Below are 20025 nucleotides of genomic sequence, written 5' to 3' on the forward strand. Positions count from 1 at the left end.
TCTTCGGACCATAATCGTTCAAACAATAACTTCATACCTGTATTGCTTCAAAGTAAAAGTATAGAACGGCGACACTTGGATATGCATGGCATTCGAACGCATGGACGTAGACTTGGTAGATTTGCATAATATTTGCATACCTTTTAAAAAGTAATGCAAGGCTATCTCCACATTAAGTTTATACATTCAAATTCGTACCCGTAAGAGACAACGCATAGAAAGCAAATGTTCATTCAATATAAAACATAATAATTCCGTATACGAGTATAGACATGCAATTATCATTGAGAACGGGCTTTCGCATTTTGGAAAAATAAACTTTTAATTTCAAAGCACCCTGTCTGTGTAATAAGTCAATTTATTTACTTGGTGAATAAATGCCAAAACTTCTGAACCGTAAATGAAAATAATTCCTTCGGCGACTACCAACATTTTCCATTATTAACATTTTACTTAAATTAAAGGTGGAGTGTGGGCTACGTTCCTCACGCAGTTCCCTAAGCAGAAAATTGTTTGAAATACATGTTGCGAATTGTTATCATAATTAAATCGGTGTTAAGATTAAGGTTAATAATTAATACATAGTATGAAATTCTAGTGGCAAAGTTAACTTTGTGACGAAATTTTCATCTAAATATTTTATAAATCATATGGTCGTTTATCATATGTCACTGTCATTTGATTAAACGCACGTATCCTAATTTGTATCCAGTGCAAGGATAGAATATAAGGTCTGAGTTAAGATCCGATTGTTTTATATAATACCCACTTTCAGACGCAATCAATACAGTTAGGTAAATTCATTATAAATCTTCAATTGACACCACGCGTTTTTCGCAATGTATCACAGTCAATAGCTTACAACGAACCTAAAGCTGCCAGATTATGATGGTGTCTTTCCCTTTTCAAATTGGAAATAGGTTCCTTAGAGAGTTATGGTATAAATACCAGTATACTTAGCAATAAAATATCTCACGAGTAATCTATCTCAAAATAGACTAGAGCCTGCACATCTACACTATAGCAGACAGCTTTTAATGAAAATTTGAAGTCTCCAGCTATTGTAATTGCTGAGATCTCAGGCGGACAGCCACCCAGCCGTAACGAATTCTATAGCGTATCTTTTTTTCAATAATGCTCTAAAAAGCAAGTTCGTAAATTTAAATATATGGAACGGTTACAGTCTATGTACTGAAAGATATCGACGTCTTCAACAGGTTTTCATAATCACTGGTTAGTATACCTACTATGGATTCCTGTATGTAATACGGTCGTGATTCTCTCCTTGTCTTTTTTCTGCAAAGCTTTCGACAGTGTAGATTGCGATATTTTTTAAACGCTATAAACAACCGCAATTGATGTTTCGACGTGGAATACTAACGGATGATTTTTCCAGTACCTACTGCGGGTGAAATTGGTTCCAAGGGTCTATACTCCCGCTATGTCAAGCCGCTTTCTTTTACTACCGATCCTACCCTATCGATACCACTGTAAAACTGATTGAACAAATGACTAAATTCGCCGGTCCACAGATGAGTAAGTAAATTCCTGAAAATTTCAAAGGACGTGTCACACGATCCCATGTGCCAACAAAACTGTGTACCTAACTTAGAGAATAAAATGAAACTTGCAAATTGTCATGTTGAAGCATTTTGTTGTTAATTTCCGGGAAACGGATTTATTAAAAGGAGGAACTTTTAGTTGGAAAGAACACCATGTTACGTTGAGTGTAAATATGTCGCAGCTAATGTCTATCAATTTTCATCAAACAAAGAATCCCTTTGCCACTCGATACCTTCGTCAAATTCAGTTTGGATAAGTTTGGGGAAGTTCGTGTAAATTTAATTTAGTTAACACTTTACCTTTATGTGAGCATCTTCGATATAAATAGAGTGTGCTAAGAATGTTAACAGCCTAATACAACCTGTGCAATAAGTGACGGAAATGCAAGAAGAATTTCCTACGAAAGACGATTAAAATGGAATCCCTTCCAAAAATATTGTTTTGCGCCCCTTTCTCTGTGACGAATCTAAGTTTTCCGGACAATGGTAATTTCTTTATAGCGAAATGTTTTCTCCAATAATTAATCTAGTTAATGAGTTCTGCGTCTACCCATGTGCCCAATTGTAATTTTTTGTTGTGGAAATCAGAGAAATTAGGTACTTATTACTTATAAATTACCATTTTAGTAAAAATCACTCGTGCCGTGAAATTATTCGTCCATGCAGCGTATTGATTACGCAAATGCTACATTTAAATTTTTTAGTGCCTTTTTTAATCCCAAACTGAAAAATAATAAATGAGGACATGAGCAGATGCAGAATTTTTCAAGCTACAAGAAACCTATTTGCAACTTTGCTCTAAATTAATTAAATGACCATTGAAATCCCTACCGTAAACCGTTTCTACACCACGCATGTATAGTATGTCTACTAAGGCATCCGGACGCAGATAAAACATTGCACGTATCAAGATATACCATTTACAGATCTCGATTTTCGAATATCTCCTAAAATCCTCGCCTATCGATGACAAACTGATATGATTTCTAATACAACTCATAACGGGCGATCAAAAATGCTGTCGAGTCGCCTTTGGAAGTTCAAGTTAAATACGATTTCCCATGTAAACAAAAATTTCCAAAGGCGACTCGACAGCAACTCATTTTTGATCGCATTGTATAATATGCAAAAATTATTATATGCAGGTATATACGTTAATAGCATACATAAAAATTCCATCTTCATAATCATAACATTTCATACCATTTTATACCCTTAATGCAATATACGTAAAACAAATTTTGTTGCCAATTCTATTGATATATAAATTTCGCACATAAATTAAATTTAATAACTGCCAGGGGAACAATTGCGGTGTCAGACAATTCTAGGTATTTTTTATACCCGTCTGTAGGTATCAAAATCGAACTTTAATATATTTTTTTTATGAAAAGTGAAATATAATATTGAAGTTTAACAATGTGAGATATGCTTCCACTCACGTAGTGTTAATAGATACCTTTTTCGACGGTGTGACGAATGTGATATTATCACTATATGCTTTCTAAAGCATTCTACAGACACAAACAGTACCAAACTTTGTCAAAAATAACATTTATTTAGTAGCAAGAGGCCGCAATACTGATTACTATAGAGAATCATACGTTGGAAGTTATCTCTGAGAATTTTTTATTGATATATCGAACATTTAGGAACATTCCCCACCAACCAATTGAGTGCAGCCTCCAAAAATATAACGGATATGTACCTACGAAGTAAGCTCTAAAGACTCTCTCTCAACAATATATTATGTAAGTTCAGTAAAAATAAACATTTTTCGAATTTGTTTTGATTCGCTATGCTTTTGTTCAAACTCCATACCCAAATTGCGACGAACTTCGGTAGTTTGCTCGCAATGGGCGAGCTTTTAAAATTAAACGGTGTAATTAGTTAAATTAAATTTAATTAAGTATAAAGAAACTATCTATTCACAATTAAATTAAGTATAATTTACTTGCAACTCAAAAGGAACCTGATGGAATGAGAAAGGCGGACGGATTTGAACGCTACCAAGGGAGGCGTACTTGATGCGCCTGGACAAGGTTTCGGAACGGCTGCGAATCGTATGCCAAAAATAGTATATTAAGAAACAAGTGTATAATCAAGTCTTTAAAGCACGCGCAACGAGTTTAATGGCACGGCACGACGCGCAGCGGAAATAAGGGAAATACAATGAAATCATATTGAGGTTATACTCGAATACATTTCTAATTAAGTGGGCTGATTATTTGTCATTTCGTGATTGCTATGGCAATGTCACTTGACGTTCGCATATTAAAAATCACCGTCTTTGTAAATAAAATGACTTTGGTTGAAGAAGACAATATACCGTCTATTCAGTGGCTTATTTCTGCAGCAGAAGAACATGTAACATCCAAATGCAAAAGCCTATTATAAAGAATATATGAAAATGGCGTGGAATAATAGGAAGCATCTTCCAAACAATGTCTTAAATGCATTGTTCATGATGTCATATATGAAGGAAATATCAAAGGTAGGTATTTAAATCTTCTACCCTTCGGTGCATTCATTCAAAACTTGCGTTTGTGAAGCTTCCCACAAAGGATACGAGCCAAAGACACCTTTTTCATTTGCAAAAAGCGATCCGAGGGGATATTTTATTTCAATCCCACATTACAAATATAGTTGCATATGTCATATTTGAAGTAACGTTACTTAGCAACCTTTAAAGCTCGGCGTGTTTTAAACAGCGATTCTAATGCAGGTATAATAAAAAAGTAAAAGCGGTATACGGGGCGGGTAATTTAATGTAAAAGCATTGAATAATAAATCTTTCAATGGTAAAAGCAAAAATTAAACGAGTATGAATGCAAAATAAATTTGCGGAATGTATCAAAAATTAATACGGTATCTACTTAGAAAAGATCGATGATTTAAATACGGTACTCTTGCCAAAGTAAATTTACGGGAAAGCTTAAAATTATAGCACCTACTTACGAACGTATCTTGCAAAAGGCAAAAAGGTCACCTCGAAATTAAGCATTTACCTTATAGTGTGGTTGGTTAGCGCATATAAATGGTAAAATAGTTCAATTAGTGAAACCGGCATAGAATATTTGCATACACAAATCAAGGATAGAAACTATAAAACATTATACCTCGCATTATACCTTTAAAAAAACAACGAGACACAAGTTGACCGGTCCCCAGATAGACTATACAGGGTGTATAAGATACGATGCTGTACGATTTCTGTAAGCTAGATCTTCAAATTCATCACTTTTTTTGTAGGTGTAGTTTCAATTGATATGTTTTTTTTTGTGTCAATGGTATACGTCGACAAGTGTTTACATCTCCTCGCCTGTGGCATGGTACATGAGGCCTGTGAAACGTTGAGGCAGATTCATTATACTGCCTACCCATGGAAATATTTCTGACTATTAAAAAGAAAATGTGAAAAAATATGTTCAATTCAATGAAATGGAAATATAAGTCAGAAACTGTTAAAGATAGGTATAGGAACATGCAATATCAAAATATGCCAATTTTGATTCTCTATCAAAATCAGGATCAAAATAGTAAGAAAATTGTCAACCCATTTAAAAAAACCGAGTTTTGAGTGTTTGAAATTTTTTCAATTTGGATTTCCATAGGTGCGGTTTTCAAGTAATCAATTTTCAAGATACCGTCTGCATCCGCCATTTTTTCCCTAAAGTCAAAATAACTGAAAAACCATAAATTGTAAATATCGACATGGGGATATCAAAAGAACTCAAATTTCACGTAGAATCCAAAAATGCAATAAAAAAATAGGGGTTGCCATTTAAAATAACGAACTTACTAGCTACTTCCGGTATTTCCGGAAGTGCCACCCACAATTTTGAATGTATTTTACATCGCTTGGGCCTTCAGACTAACTCCTATACTGTATTCATTTTAAGAAGGTAGCGGTAGAAAGCATAGGGAAGCTTTGACCTTCAATGTGATTGGCTAAAACACGAGTCAGTATTACACTGAAACATAAAACGAGTGGCGAATTTTGTAAACTGGTAGTTTATGTTGCCAACTAAACTGCCGAAGTGTCATTAGCTGTTAATGACAAAGATTTATTTCTGTTCGCAGTACTGGATATTTCTTCTTTACAATAATTTGGTGCCGTTTTATATTTTTCCTGTGTGTATTTATCTTCAAACATAGCGTCATCTACTACCTTCTTATAATGAATGCAGTATAAGTACAAATTTTCAAAAACCTACCTATTTCACTTTCCCAGAAACGTTTAACTAACTTTCCAAAATACGGAGAGGGAACGTAGGAAATACCGAGCCGCCCGGCGGCGTATTCGGTTAATTGTATCCGAAAATTAAAACTTCTTTAATAATTAATTGTGCCCCCTGCGGACGTCTTCAAAATCTGTAATTGGTCTTAACATTTAAATTAATTAAAATGGCGTAAACCTGCGTGTGCGTGGTCTTCTCGTTTTAAATTACCATACGAAGCTACGTAAAACCTGCTAATAATGACTTGGAGCGGAAATTCTCAAATAATAATTTGCTCTCGTCTTTTAAATGACAAGAGCGTTTGGACGCATCAAAGATAATTGAAATATCTTGACGGGAATGGTTACAAACGGCGAATTAATTACAGCTTTTGTTTACGGTAAATCAATTACCTTTACCTTCTGTCTTCAACTCTTAGAACCAACACAAATGCTTTCAGCACGACACTTTTTGTAACGAAGACTCTCCAGATACCGGGTGTTCGCGTACGGATTTGAATAATTATTCTCTCGAGGTCGCTTTCATAAGTAAAAACCCTGGTAAAAACCGATGATCAAATTTACATTTGCTAAAAGAACGCCACTTTGATTTCTAAGGGCATTCCCAAAGAAATGAAACAAATAAGTACGCAAAATATATAAATAGTATAAACTTTTCGTTAACACCTTAATATAACCTTACTAGATACAATACCAAGTAATATAGTAATGAGGCCGTAATGAATCAAATGAACATGACGCAATGCATCACACCATCACAACTTGCTCATAAGTATATAAGAGGGTTTGAATTGGAACAAAGTCACCTATCGTTACATAAATGTTTTTTTAAGTTAATTCCGTTAACTTCTTACTGATCAATTTAAACACCTAGAGTGCTTTTCTCCAGACCTTTTAATATAGGATCGATTACAATAAAAGCACAGACGGTCTGTCAAAATTGTTGTCGTAATTATTTCCAAAGGCGGTCGGGCCAAAATTTCATTTCACTAATCGTTCTCACTTTCAGACGTGGCAAAAAGTAAATAAATCCTCGACGCACGGTGCGAACATTCTTTGGTTAAAACGTTGTGAAAAAACTACCCTTTCTTCGCTCTTGCTGCAACGGTACGCTCTTGGTGAATTTTCTTTATCTTTTTTAAAGCGTCGCTAACAAAAAAAAAAACGAATACTCGTATACAATCTTAATTTGAGTTTTCAACCAATCTTTTACAACCTATCTCTTTTTACCGCCCGCACGTTAGTAGTTATCAAATTTGAAGAGTAAAGTCAAAAGGAACATTTTAATGGTGAGAGCGAAAGACTCAATAACACGGATATTTAAGGTGATCAAAGGGTGGCATCTCTTCGACATCTAACACTCGACAAGTAAAGTGCCGAACTTCAAACTTGTTCAAAAATCCCGCGTGCATATTGTCGAGAAGCAACGCGACTTACGATTCATATCTATGAAAAAATCCTACTTCAATTCGCATCCAAATTAGATCCTCCACACATTTTTGCGACGCGGGAATCTTCATCATTGTGATGGACACACACACCTCTGAACCTTACAACAACGTTCGCACAAGCTGGAAAATATTATCATCAGATTGGTCCCCTGGTCTACATGTGTAAGGTCCAAACCAGTCGGAAAAAGACATTGAAATATTTTTACTTTCTAACGTACTTCCAATACAATACAACATCCCCTAAGACGACTGTTGATTGTTTAATGATATTATTTTTTAGCTGATTTTTGCAAATAAAAAGGGGTTTATGGTTTCACTAACTGACGAATGTTCGTTCGGGCGCATTTTATATCAATTTTGTCCGCGTCGCACAGTTTGAAAACTTCCGACCAGTTTTACTATCAAAATCTTTATGTTTTACATCAATTTTGAAGGAAAAACGTCAGAATGCATCATCACAATACTCAAAAAAACAATTTCAAGTATTTTTGTTAACTTGACCAAATGAATGAGCAATTCTTGCCTTTTTCAGCGATTTACGATATCAAAAATGCGTTTAAGAGTAACGATGGTACCTACATCACGCACTTTCACAATTTTTATTTGCAGTATATATTCCCAAACTAAGATCTCAATTCTATCACTTCTATTAAAGTTATTGTTTCTATGCCTTGCTCACAATCCTTGTAAAACGTGAAAATGAAATTTACGAAAATATTTGCGCGCTATATCCAGTGAAATGGTCAAACTGCATGCACATAAATTTCCCCATCAATTTCATACACTTCGTTAAGATAATAATAGTATATGGAAGATGGAAAAGCGAGAAGACAACGCATTTATTTACTACACAAATATAAGGACGATTATAAATTGGCGCAATCTTTAGATAGAATCATTTTCGAGCCGATTTACTATCATTATAACTCCCGTTTGTTTGATTGGCACTTGTCCTCCTTCAGAGATTGTTTTTATAGCGGCATTTCTCCACGTCTACGTCAAATTGGCGTGCTGATAGTAACAAATTGAACAAATTTATTTCGTTTGGCGAGTTTCCTGCGACCTATATGAATCATAAAAACAAAAATTATACCCAAGACATTTTTCGCTGCCTCTCATTGTACCTCGACGAAGAAAGAGTTCATTCGGTATTAAATTGAAGGGAAGCATCAGGTATTTTCATTAGGGCGTCTATTTTCTATTTTGCATTATTCATGAGTGGAGGTTTGAATTCAAAGTTTTTAGTTTAGAGTAGAAAATCGCACATCAAGTTTTATATTCTCGAATTTTTAGGGTTCGTACGTACGAAGCACAATTAAAGACTAGAATCTGAACTTTTCGTAGGAAATATTTAAAAAATTGGGTATACCTACCAGTCGTCAAGAAATCATTAAAGAACAAATTTTGATGTTTGTTGTCTAATAATCGTCAAACTAAATTCCAGTTTTAAATAAAAGATTAATTAGAGTATCTCCAATGTTCCATTAATGACATGCTTCTATGTTAAGAGTCTTTCAGCGCAGACTCTGGATCGGCAACTCTGTGCAGGTAATAACTTCTCTTTAAACAATATTGGGTACTTCACTTCGACTCAATAGTTGAAAAGGAGTAGGTACCTATAACTAAAATATACAAATTTACGGTCCTCATCCATTTCCTGTTTATTACGTGTAGGCGGATTTAGGCAAGTTAGACGAGTAAAACTTTTCAAGCTAACTGCTTTAAAATAAACGTTTAGACAGATTATAATAAATGGCCGTTGAATCGGATATGAAGCGTTAATTAACGTCCTAATTTCTTTTCACTGGCTTTTAATTAGTCCATTTATATTAGTTCTGATGGTTCATGGGGAATTATTGTTTTCGTGTTTTAGACAGCGAAGCACTGCCATTGAAAACTATGTTCTAAAGGAAGGTATAACATAACATTCGCAACTAAGAAAGGCATCTTCTTAAGCTAAAGTATAGCTGAAATCTACTTCACGGAGCTTATAAGGAATCCGTGGAGCTAATAATCTCAGATCATATTTGTGATACCTGCTTAAATCTCTGTTTAGTTATTAGTAAGAGGACGAAACAGATGGGTTTTCACAACCGTCTCATTGTTTTATATAAACTTTCAATTACTATTCACTGCATACTAAGAGACTAGCATCATGAATGACGATGATAATTATCAAGTAAATAAAAAAGATATCAATTTAAAACTCGACCATATCAAAACCTTCATCAAGATCTACTACAAAGTCGATGGTGCAAACATCTGCTCGAAAGTTAATGCCAAACAACTCCTTATAACGATGGCTGTTCCCATATTTGCTGTTCATGAATTAGAAATTTACCTCAGGTTCTAGCAATAATGTCAGGAGGTATTACTATGGATTATTTTTGATTTTCCACCAGGAAAAGTATTGGTTTAGTCACAGATATACGTAGCTAAAAAAAATTACAGTACAGTTACAATATTATTATGTTAATTCATGGTATAACATCGAACTGGAAATGATATAGCGCATGGGAATGCGGAAAGTAGGGTGGTCTTATGCAAATGAGGAAGGAAGTAACAAATAATCCGAAATAAACAAACGAACTGCGTCTATCTGGTTTGCGTTACTAAATCTTTCTATATTTGAAGACAATTCAAACGACTTTAATAACTTTTTTTCTATCCAATAAAAGGACCCGCAACAATATAAAATACTTATCAAATCCTTTTCGTTCTCCTTTAAGCTCTCCCATTTATTCTTTTCATCCTAAACACAGTATCTGACATTAATCCGTCACAAAGCGTAAAACGCACAGTGCAGAGTCAATTAGAATCGGTTTCATTCAACTAAACTAATATTGTCCAAAGGCTAGTGTGAGTAATGAAAGTTTTTATTACCCATAAATGCCCTTATATCCGGCAATTATTGTTGAATAGTTTACTTTGTATTTTGGGATTAGTACAGCAATTAGTTACATGGCTGCCCGATATTGTTTATCGGTGCTCTTGAAATTGATTTGCGTCGTTCAGTTTAATTGGATTACGGCTACTTTTGACAAATTTAACTCATTTCTAGATAGCCACGTTCTTATTAAATGCATAGCACAACAGCGTGGTTTTTACTTGCTTATTATGCGCTTACAGAAATACATGCAGGCATACTATAGTAATTTAATATTTTAAGATAATAAAACTGTAAATGGCTCATTTCCTTTGGAAACTCTCGGAAATATTTGAAAACCTAAAGGGTTTAAAGAATCCGAAAACCTATAAAATTTTGAATACCTACGCCCCTTGTGAAACAATACGTAAACCCAGTTATCAAAACATTTTTAATCGCATTTTTTGAAATGGACTTCAGTACTCACCGCGAATTCTCTTTTATGTCATTTATCGACTGAAAACTGACACCTCGAAATGGTAATTTAAGGTTTGGAAAATAAGTCAGCGGGTCCATATCAGGTGACTACGGTGCCTGTTCGATAAGATTTTATTGAGTTTTTGGCCAGAAATTTGCTGATGATGATAGCCTTACGAGATGATGCATTATCGTTCAAAAGTTTACTTTCCACATGTCTGGTTTTGGACCAATTTTGCCTCTTCGGCACGAAATGCAAATTGTATGACAGATTCTTTGTTCGATATGTTAATCGATTTTAAAACTCGCAAATCACGTTTGAGGATAATTAACAAATTGAGTACTGTAAACAAACTAAATGGAAAAGTGATGCTCAAACTCCGCCTGAGTATAGAGGACAGTTGTGCCAACTCAGCTACAAAAATAGTTTCGACAATCCCTGTACACGAGCTTTTTAAATGATCCACTCCCGGTGCTTTCTTGACGGAATGTAAACCCCACTCCCTCGTGTTAAAAAGATTCCTAGTCTGTGCTCACAATCGAGATAGTTGCTCGTGCCACCAGGATACTTTATTCGGAGTTCTCCTTTCTTTCGTGGGGCTGCTTGCCTCATAGGCACCTTTGATGTCTATGCGAAGATTTGATTCTATGAGCTTCAGTTCCGCCGAGTTGTTGGGTCCTGCGGGACAGTTCTCGAGATTGATCTTTACATTCTCTCTATAAAGATCCCAGGTGGCCACATTCCGTGAATTCGGGCGCTACCGTCCCAAAGCGTCAAGGATCCAGGTTTTGATTGGCCCTTCAATCCCATAGAAGTTAACCGTCAAATATGTTTAACTCAAACTTGAAAGACCGACCCCTAAAGGGTTAGAGATTATGGTTACAGACTAAATAAAGCGCGTTCCGAAACTAACTCTCACACAAATGAGTGAAAGATAATAGATGAGATCACCATTTTCGAGATGTATAGAAAATGTTTACTTCCTATAATGATGTGCCAAGAGTAACACTTGCCGAATTTAAAACGTGAAAACTTCGACGATCACACATTTTTCTATCTTACACTGACTACAAAAGCAATATTTTGCACTATTTTACAGGCTCATAAGTATGAACCGTTATCTTATTTTAATCTAAATGCATATTTAAAAACCTCACGTACCTACTGATAAATCCTTATTTCTATACGTGTTAAAGAGCAAACACCTCCGGAATACAAAAACGTTTCCCAGGACGTGTTTTTTTAGAATACTTCATTATAATCTTGATTTTATTGTGTTAATACATCTGCGGAGAAACAATCGCTTATTTCAAACCTTTTTCTGTTAATTAATTGGTTTGCAGTTGACGATTGCGCACTTCAAAGAACGTTTTACGTCTGAATGAGAGAACAAAAATCAATAATGCATTTGTGGGAGAAAGCAATTTCAAAATGATGATTCCATCTTTGACGAAAATAAAACGTCAAGAGATTGAATCGGTCGGCTTTTTTTAGTCTGACTGAAAATAGAGAATGTGGCAAAATACCTGACAAATACACGTTTCAGATAGACGAGTTAACACTTTGTTTGTTGGACGTTGTAAGAAATGATAATTATTTTGGCTTCCAGTTTCTCAACACTAACAATTAAGATCATGTTCGCTCTATTAATGATTTAATATTAAAGGGACCATTTGACATGCTAAAGTGGGAGATGCTTTTAAGTGGCGATCGTTAATTTAAAAGCGCGCTTTCTCTATATACGTTAAATTTCCTTTTAACTTTTAAACCTTCGTCGGTTGTTGTAATGCTTTATTCCGTATCCCTATTGTAAGGTCAGAGAAAATTACATCCCCTACAATTGCAGTTGCGAAAGCAGCTATGCAAAAAATGGAACGCGTTTAATCATTTAAAATTCACACCAGCATCCATTTCTTGCTTCAACTTATCAAACGCGTTGGTTTTTTAAACCAATGCACCGTCACTGTAACGTTAATTTCTAGCATGCGAGTATGAAAAAAACGCAATTTAACAAAAAAAGTAAAATACTATCGACAGTCCATTGAGTACGTATGGTAATTATTTTCAAACCTTTATATGTACGAGTATATTACTACATTATGTGTTCTGTGTTCTCTATTTCATAGAGTTAACTACTAGGGTAACTGAAAGGCGTCATTTGGTTAATTTGTATGTTTCCGTGCAAATTTAAAGGGATTATTAATATAAGCGTCTCGCGGTGATTGTGGTAACTAAAACAGTTTATGAAATACCCGTTTCAATTATCAAAGTTTATTGTAGACAAACCTGTTTGTTTCAAATGCGAAACGGACGTTGAGTCTACCTACGGGTTAGGTTATTACAATAAGCCGTAAATAACAATAAGCAAATACCCATATAGTTATTATCATTCATCAATCATCATAAGTATCACTAATCTTCTAATTAAAAGCAGTAACGAAGTAAAAAACCATTCAATAGCCAATTTATAAAATCAAGTGGTCCTCGAAGACGAAAAGTAGTCATATCGAGCAAGGCATTGTTTAAGGCTGGGATTGCCTGAAAAGAGAAGTACCCATAGTAAAGGACAAAGTTTTTTTCGTTAGAATGTGCTGGTACCTAATAATGAATAGCGTAACTACAGCAGTTTTCTATACAAATATTTAAATCATTACACTCTCTTTAAGTGGGCCCCAAACAACACAGAGGGTGCTTTAAAAAAATGCAATTTGATTTGCATAACCACACGACAAGAAGATACAAAACACAAACGCAAGGTCGTTCACGGCTCCTTACAGACTGCTAGGTTAACAAAATTATAATTAGCTCTCTACCGCACATAACTTGAGGAGAATAATGAACCGCTTGTAACGTAACTTATGAAGTAAAAATCGCGTAATTATTGGCATGGGGGACTTTCAAAATTAAGGTCGTAAAATTGGTTCACAAGTGGCGACAGGGGCTTTTTGTTTGGGAGGACCCTCAGTAAAACTCTTGATTCCTTCACTTAATGAAATTCAATGTCATTACGAAGTGTGTTTGTTATACTTATTTATAAGTTATAACGATCCTAGTGCCTATTCAAATAACAGGTAACGAAGACTTTGTAACTAACGAAATGTTATTACAGTAAAGACGCGTTTTGACTTTTAGGACTTGGAAAAGTTCAACCATATTTTCGTTTTTTTTATATTTTTCTCTGAAACGGTAGGGACATTTCGAATTAGAACAAGCAAAAGCTTTTATGAGAATGGATTTTTGTCAAAAAGTATAGTAAAAGTTTTTCTTCTCGTAAAGTCAATCCGGGGACATACGGTATACCGATTTTTTTTAAATTTTTTAGCCGTTTATACCTAAATACATATACATTTGTACCCAATGTCTTACATTCGAGGGATGGTCTTTTGTAAATTAGTAATTGACAGGCTGATTCGAATTCGAGGGCCACCATGGGAATCTCGGGAAATGTAAGAGATAGGTAGGTGGTAAATTTGGCAAAGTTGTGTATTTTGATGCTTAACAAAAACAGTTTTGAAACTGAAATTCTGACTACTTTCGGAGATATCCGGAAAAAACGAGATTTTGAAAATCGTTTTTGTTTTTTACTGAAGTTAATAGTTATTTACAAAGATATTTAATAATAAATGACACATTATTATGGCCACTTTTTTCCCTCTACAAGATGCTACTTTTAAATTTGAAGTTTGACGTTTCGTCTCCGGTTAACTATCATCAACTTTGTTTCTTATGGAAGTAATTTTTACTTTTTGTGTGATTTGATAGAGAATTTTTTTCTGATTTAAAAAATGTACACATCAATGTTTTTAATGCTTGTAAAACATCTTTTTTGCCTTTGTCTTAAGTAACGTACGTAAGTAGTTTCTTGCGTTTTTACGAATTAACGTTATTTCTTATTAAAACTAGATGATGTTACCATCAAGGGTAACTTTGTCAAATGTAAACTACCCATCTCTTACAGTTCCCGAGATCCCCATGGTGGCCTTTGAATTTGAATCACCCTGTATAGGTCAATTATTACACATTACACTAAACTGACTAAACTAATACTAATAATATGTAATAGGTACTATCATTGAATAAAGAGCTTTATTCAATGGTACTATTGAAGTTCAAAAAATTTAATTTGCAACAAGGTATGGATTATAAATTACGGTATTTTAATCTGCAAAGTGCAATAAGCAAAGATAAAGAATAAGGAAGACGGTCAAACAAATCGCATTACAAATAAACACCCACACAAGGTCGTAACTTGCCAGACATCAACAACAATATACAACAGCCCTTTGTTCTAAAAATAACGTAAAATTTTGATATTTGTTATAAAGGAATGTTACCTATCCCCATTTCTATTATTTATTTCATAAAACGATAGGTAGAGGAGGTTACCTTTTGCAATGAATAGGAAAGAGAAACCAAATAAATTTCGAAGCAAGTAGTTGACAAAATAAAAATATACCAGTGAACGATCTTTTTCTTGCCGTCAGCAAATTCTTTTACAAGCAGGCTCTGTTTAACCTTGAAAGAGAATCGCTAAATGATTTAACATAGGCAACTTACATAGCCTGCTAGTTTTTTTTTGCTCGTAAATTTTTGTCTTTTGTTATCCCCATTACACAGTACTAGCTCAACGGTACTAGCCTAGTTAAAAAGTAAGAACAACTCCATCGCAAGATAAAAGCGCTTAGGTACCTATTTCATATCTTTATCGTATTTTTTACCGACTTCATGAAACTCTTGGTGGCACCCTCTGTGAGAAAGAAGCTACACTGTTGACCGCGATATTAGTCACAGCTGCGTAGTTTATTTCCATTTCTCCAGTTTACATGCCCATTTTTCAGAACTTCATTCACCACTTTTTTTATGAAAACTTTTGAGCTTCACATGAATTGCCAAAATATAGATAAGTATTCACGCTACCGATCCCATACATTCGTATTGCTTAAAATGCTCCCTAATTTTTGCAATTAATTCCTAAACTATGAACTCTTTTGACGCATGTTTTCTAGATTTTTTAAACATATATTAATGGACAAAATATCAGTTTATATTGTATGGAAACTATGCTCTGTACATCTATCTACCTAATGCATATTTTTCCGATCATATACACCCCTTGCTTATGGAATGGTGAATGAAGTTCTGAGGCAATGCACGCCCCATTGAATTACATGTGCATCACCCGTTGCCTATATTCTCTAAATCCAAACCTTAATGTGCTTACTACTACAATCTTAGATCGCGATAATAGTTTACTGATCGGATAATACGAAAGCCACATCAGCTTTCTATGGTTGCCGTGTGATGCGTTCACGAGATTAATTGTAATAATGTAGTTTACATAATAATGTGCGGTAGTGGTAAGGTATATCTGCAGGTGGGTAACTCCCACGATGTTGGAGACTCCAATGAGGCATATAAATTAGTCTTGAGAACTACACCAGATTTTGTGTTTTCGAAATGTGAAATGTCACATTTGCATTTTATAGTTACATGTTTTAAAAAAGCGGTTTGAACAAAGAAAAAATAACGGGAGAAAAGATATTATTATTTGCAATAAACCAGCTTGAGATGAACGAATGTGTGAGAAAGAATGTGACCCATCGAACAATTATTTAGAGGATTAATGGAGAACATTGACATTTTCTTATAAAGGATAAAGTATTATATTCCTGCTGAAATGAAGATTTTTTTGGTACTGCATACTGCGGGTGAATTTACCTATCATGCTAAGCCGCACACTTTTCTGGTACAAGAAACAATATAAGGAATTGTACAGTCTCATCATACCTATATATTTCTAACGGCAATTACGAAAAGCTAATTCCAATGCTTAAAGTTGATAGAATATTTTTGATCAAAATTCAGGAAATACTACTTATTCCATTGTCCCATTTAAAATTTTCTAGTTGCAGGAATTTGTGTACTAGTTGGTGGGCTACCTATATTTACAATGAAATTTGGTTATCTACTAGTGTCTAAAGATGTCTGCACTATTTCAACTGTAAACTACTTATATAAAACTAAATCTAAAATTTGTCTTAGTGCCTAAGGTATTTCCTTCCCTTTAAGTAGCTAGGGTCTTTCCTGATGTGTTCGTTATGTTCGTATAATTAGCAAAAGTTTGAACTTTTCTCGAAAGAAGTAAAAGTTATATATACCTCGTTTTACTTATTTTCAGAGAAGCAGCTTTTTACGTGTTTATATTACAAAATAGCACATAATAATGACGCTTTATCCGGAAAGAAAATTGGAAAAAACCGTATTTTGTGCTAAGAATATTTTTAATGTAATTAGTAAATTCAATTAAACTTTCCAGTTTCTACTTTCTAGTTACCTACATATTAAATACATCATGTGAGTAGTATCTCCACAAGGGTTATAAATGTGTTTCAAAGTGTCCATTTCTGATTGTTTCCTGTGTGTTGGGATAGTTGGTAGAATATAGCTCACCTATGTAATAAACAATCTTAGGTACACTCACGGTCGTCGTCGTAAAGAGCTGACATTCATTCTAGTCCATAACTTTTGATTGAGACGTCCGATCGAAAAAGTACGAATTGTTTTGGATTCTACGCACCAAAATTAATAAGAAAAAGTGTTTTCCCGAGGAATTTTGGTGCAGTCGATTTTTGGTAAAAAAGGAAGGTTTATACACTGCCTTTTTTGAGGCCCGCAAAAAAATTGTCTCCGATCGATCCGGAAAAAAATTTTCTTTAGAATGTTGCCTGTAGAATCCATAATTTCAAACCGTTCCAAGATTGTGCTACTAGTTCAAAAGTTACAGCCCTTTGAATTTTCTTTCGAAATTGGTTTCTAGTCTATAACTTTTGATTGAGAAGTCTGATCGAAAAAGTACGAATTGTTTTGGATTCTACGCACCAAAATTAATAAGAAAAAGTGTTTTCCCGAGAAATTTTGGTGCAGTCGATTTTTGGTAAAAAAGGAAGGTTATACACTGCCTTTTTTTGAGCCCGAAAAAAAAATTGTCTCAGATCGACCCGGAAAAAAATTTTCTTATAGAATGTGGCCTGTAGAATCCATAATTTCAAACAGTTCCAAGATTGGGCTACTAGTTCAAAACTTACAGCCCTTTGAATTTTCTTTCGAAATTGGTTTCTAGTCAGGGGCGGGCCAGGTGGAATTGCATAGGTTACGGGCCATTAAAGTATTAGTGTAGTAATGAAGGTGGCGGGGGGGTAGCTCTGCGGTGCACCACAAAAACATCTTTTGCTTCATTTTAAGGTACTCCTTTTTCGGAAATCAATTACAATACAGTTTTTTTTTAAATTGCAGCTGATAATTAAAAGTAACAAAATATACAATCCAAACGAGGCGCGTCGCCTATCATTGTATTTTAGCACTTTCATGCTACGCCAAAAAATGATAAATTCATTGTAAAACTCTTCAATTAAAACAGAATTTTTTAACAACCTAACATCAACTCAACCCCAATTAGAGAAACGTGTTAATAATTTATTCATAGTGCAAGAAACTAAATACAGCACATACTTATAAATTTCCAACGGGCCATTATGACGTACAGGCCAGGTGGCAGTCGCCCCCCCCCCCCCCCCGGGGCAGTCCGTCCCTGAACATTAACTATATCAAAAAGTTTACCTCACGCAAAATGACCTTCATTTACCGACTAAATATCGGTGACTACAGATAAGAGCAGATTCACATTACAGCTGTTTTCCTAGGATTCTGTCAAGCCGCCGCTTTCGGTCTCACAATACTTGTTTACTGCATCTAGTTCAATAGTGACTTTGTTCCATTCTGCTAACTGCTAAAAATAAATCAATATAATTGCCTGTAATCCATCTATATCATTCGTGTTGTTATTAAATTTCGAAGAGATTTACACCTTAACAATGTGTAAAGCAGTAAAATTGCAAATGTGTTAAATTTGCAAAGCCTTACCAGCAAATACAACGCTGTTGTTAACGATACCTATCTACTATAGTTACCTCGAATGTTACTATGCTCTACTTAAAGCTTAAACGTTATCTTGATCTCGTGGTACTATTTATAGTAATGGCTATTTACATGTAAAGTATAAACTGTTTTTAAACTTTCAGCTTTAAGTTACATTGTAAATCTACCTCCTATCTGCCGTCTTGTTATTTGTCAGTTTAACGTTTCGTACAAAATTAGATCTTGTAGGTATTTCGGTTTAACTCGTTTCAAGCCAATCACAGTGCCATTTATGCGGCAGAAATGTTTTTCAAGCATTCTTTGGAATCCTTTGAGGGAAAGTCTAGGGTACCTGAAGCAATACCTGGAATTCTCCCTACTCTAAACTTAGCTTCCTCTGAGACTTCTTTTCTTGCAATTGAATGTAGTTTTGCAGATCAAATTATTTTATATTCTGGTTCTTTCCCTTCTACCCTGACAACGAGGTTAAATGGAAAGAGCTATCGAGTGATACTTATTTCAAAGACAATTACCTTCATAATGGGACCTTCCACTTTGAATTTGGTATTTTTTTTTCAATAACCGTGTGCTTTGAGTCGAAATTTTAGAGATGACTCGTACTTCCCATTAGTCGAATTATTTAGCACTCGACTCACAAAATTCTAAGGCCTTGTCCATTGAAGCTAATCTCTTTCTTCAGAATAAAAAATCTTGCGCTAACTTAAATTAAGAAATTAATTAGCATTTCTTCTCACGATTGCAATGGTCACATCAGAAAAACAATTGCGCATCAGGTTATCAAGATATTTTTTAATGGAACGTTCTGTATATCTTTACATATATAAAATTAACTTTTGAATAAAAAATGTTAAACCCGTAAATTAAAATTCAAGGAACAACAATCACTAAAATTTTTAAATTTTATTACAGAGATCATGCAACAGGGTTTTGTAATAGAAATGGGTTTGAGCCTCCCTTGTTGAAACAACATGTTGACTTTTTTTAATTAATTCGAAAATTCTTTAGAAAAAATTAATTAACTGACCAACGGTGGCGTACTTATACTCAAAATTTTTCCTTTTTGTTCTTTCTATTGGTGACTTGAAAATTCAACACCGACTTACGATCAAGCTTTGAATATATTGACAGCATCAAATTCATTTTCATTCTTACAAGTGTTCTATTTCCATAGTTTACTATTAAATAGTATATTAAGATACAAGTGTATAATCAAGTCTTTAAAGCACGCGCAACGAGTTTAACGGCACGACGCGAAGCGGAGTGCCTTTAACATTGCAAGTGCTTTAAAGAGCAATTATACACGTGTATCTTATAGTATTTTTTATTATACCTGCAGTATAATTTAAAAATAGGAAATACAAAGAAATCATATTGACGTTATACTCGAATACACGTCCAATTAAGTGGGCTGGGTGTTGGTAATTTCACGATTGCCATGGAAATGTCACTTGACGTTTACTTTTAAAAATCACCGTAGTAGAATGCCGACACTC

At 34.5% G+C, this 20025-nt stretch overlaps 1 protein-coding gene across 1 annotated transcript in view; it reads left to right on the forward strand.

Annotated features, from left to right (window-relative positions):
• LOC116159949 (neuropilin and tolloid-like protein 2) overlaps window positions 1-20025 on the forward strand; it is a 126894-nt gene that overhangs the window by 820 nt on the left and 106049 nt on the right. The window lies entirely within an intron of this gene.

The sequence above is a fragment of the Photinus pyralis genome, unplaced genomic scaffold (genome assembly GCF_008802855.1).
Source record: "Photinus pyralis isolate 1611_PpyrPB1 unplaced genomic scaffold, Ppyr1.3 Ppyr1.4_LG1, whole genome shotgun sequence".
NCBI classification, from domain to species: Eukaryota; Metazoa; Arthropoda; class Insecta; order Coleoptera; family Lampyridae; genus Photinus; species Photinus pyralis.